The 2,851-nt window shown below is 37.6% G+C and overlaps 1 long non-coding RNA gene across 1 annotated transcript; it reads right to left on the bottom strand.

Annotated features, from left to right (window-relative positions):
• Positions 1-949: 949 nt before the first annotated feature.
• On the bottom strand, positions 950-1,404 carry LOC144477231 (uncharacterized). Its single transcript, XR_013495148.1, has 3 exons — positions 1,279-1,404; positions 1,134-1,202; positions 950-1,060 (listed from the first exon to the last, which is right to left on the bottom strand). It is a non-coding gene; the product is annotated as an uncharacterized LOC144477231 (long non-coding RNA).
• Positions 1,405-2,851: the final 1,447 nt, after the last annotated feature.

Below are 2,851 nucleotides of genomic sequence, written 5' to 3'. Positions count from 1 at the left end.
GCTACCAACAAGACGACAGGACCCCGAAATTGTTGCCTTTTAAGGTACACGTCGTATGCTGTGTTGGGAGGAATTTTTTCAGATTTTTCAATTGGGAATCGTGGCCACGAAAAACGAGCAAGTGGAAATTAAAAAATGGAACATTTCTCGAAAATAAAAAGTTATACTATATCGATATTATTTCTCTAAAAAGATGCTACAGCGAGTAATATCTACAATTTTTCTTCGATTTTTTCCTCGCACATAGTGGTCGCAAAAAGAGATAAGGTAAAAATCGAAGATTCGAAGATTTCTTCGAAAACCAAAGACTGTGCTATATTGGCATTATTTTTCTGAAGAGATACTATTATAAGTATTATCTCCAAATTTTCTCAGATTTTTCCGTCGCAGATCGCAACCGTGAAAAATAAAAAAAAATAGATAAAAAAATTGAAGATTTCTCGAAAACCAAAAATTGTATCACATTTAAATTATTTCTCTGAAGAGATGCTACCTCGAGGAGAATCCCAAAATTTTCGCCGAATTTTCCTTGCCGAAAAGCGTGCTCAAAAAATACAAAACCAAAAATCAAAAAATTACAGATTTCTTGAAAACGAAAAATCATGCTACTTTCGCATTAATTTTCTAATGAGATAGCGTCGCTAGCATTATTCACAAATTTTTCCCCATTTTTCTCCGAACTGCAACATCGTTAAAAGAAATATGTAAACCCGGTTCCGACGGGTCCGAGAAACTAAAAGGCTTTCGCTGTCGTTCGCCATCGCCTCGGCAAGTTCCGCGAAATATTCCGATAAGAGAGCGGCCAGGAAGAGCGCGGCAACTTTTGATTTATGTATCTCCGCGTCGAAGGTTTGACGTATTGGAAAGCACGGCGCGCGGCTTCCAAGTTCCAAATTGCCGCTAAAATACAGAGGAAACGAGGGTAGTAGAAAGAACAACACGGTTATCCATATAAAATCAATTTATTTTCGCGACTTCATTGCCGGGGTCCCGAGCAAATTTATTACGCTGATTACTGCCCTGGAATTCGGCCGGTTCACTTGCCCTTGCCGCACACGCTCTGAAATAGGAAGAATGCGTCGGCGTTATGACTGAAATTGCAACCGAATTAATTCGAGAGAATTCATCTGTACCGGACACATGTTTTTGTACTTCATGCTGGTGCAATGGTTCTTCGTAATAATCCTGCACGCCGGAGGCTCCTTCAAAGACAGTTAAATAAAAATTATATTACCATAAATCGGTAGAAAAGAATTAGTATAGACAATCTCTTATTACAGCATTGCCAAACGCGAGCATCAGCGTTACGAACACCAGAAACAGACAGAGCTTTTGGCCGATCATTTTTCCACGTCGAATTCCCTGCACAGAGTTCCAGTCGCTTTTGCCTTCTACTATTTATACGCGTTCTGCTTGGCATCGCCGGCAAATAAAAAACTGTAATGCACGTTCTAGTGAACCACGTTTCAACAATAAACGCAGCACTTGCGCAATCAAAGCCAAATCAGTTACCCGCTTCGGCTGATCTTATCGGCTCCGTTCGCGTTCCGAGAGACGATACTAATCGCAACCGAAACGCACTGTTCCCAACGCGGCTGAAATGCTCGTTTGTTTCCATGATGTTGGCTTGAATTAATGCTCATTTAATTTCAGGATGTTGTTTGGATTTAATGGTCGTCTATTTTTAGGATGCTAGTTGAAATTCATGCTCGTTTGTTCTTGCGCGGGTTAGTTGAAATTAATGTTTGTTTAGTTTTAGGGGGTTTGTTGGGATTAATGTTGATTTACGTTTAATTTTGAATTTTTTTGTTAATTTAATTTTAAAAGGTAAACGAGAATTATTTTTGTGACGTTGCTTGATGGTTTTGTTAATTTATTTTTATTGTGGAACGTGGAATTTTTGTTAATTTATTTCTATAGTGTTACTTAGAATTTCTGCTGATTTATTTTTATAATATTACTTAGAATTTATGTTAATTTATTTCTATAATATAACTTCGAATTCCTGTTAATTTACTTTTATAACACAACTCCAAAGTTCTGTTCATTTATTTTCATAAAACACCTCCGAATTCCAGCAAATTAATTGTTGCAACAGAACACCCAATTACATAATTTTGCAACACCGAATTTCCATTCATTCGTTATCCACAGTTTCCCCCCGTTTTTATTTTCAAGAGGCTGCAACAACGAATTCCCACTAGTTTAAAAGCCAAAGCTTGACTCGATCCTCCAGCGAACGCAAAAATCCGCAGTTATCGCTAATCAAGCAGATTTTATCGGTTCCGCGTGTCCCGCGTTCTCGTGTCGCGTGCAATGCACCTCGCGGCATGTTGGAATTGTAATGGGGTTCCGTGGAATCGCGGAGCCCGTTACCGTTTGTCGATAGTACTACTCGGTGCGACGAACAAAAAAAAAACGATGCACTTCGAAATTAGCGTGACAATGACGATTGCGGTGCAAAGAATAATTGTCGGAAGTTTTACCTCGGTGTTAATTTATTTTCAAGTCTGACGCGTCTACGATGTTCGTTGACGGTAGCGTCATTTCCGCGGACGCTATTTCGAGATGCTCGAATTTATCCGGAACCGCAAACATGCTGAAACAAAATAATAATTATAACAACGAAACTAAACAATCCAGATTATATCATAAATTTCATTATGTTCTAAATTCAATTGCATTCCAAATTCAATTATTTTCTAAATTAAATTAAATCCCGAATTAAACTATACCGTAAATTACGCTACATTGTAAATTAAATTATATGGCCAATTAAATTATATCGCAGATCAGGCGATATTGTAAATTAATTTACATTCTAAATTAAATTACATTCTAAATTCAATGG

The sequence above is a fragment of the Augochlora pura genome, chromosome 11, assembly GCF_028453695.1.
Source record: "Augochlora pura isolate Apur16 chromosome 11, APUR_v2.2.1, whole genome shotgun sequence".
NCBI classification, from domain to species: domain Eukaryota; kingdom Metazoa; phylum Arthropoda; class Insecta; order Hymenoptera; family Halictidae; genus Augochlora; species Augochlora pura.
This window is presented reverse-complemented; position numbering and strand designations above follow the sequence as displayed.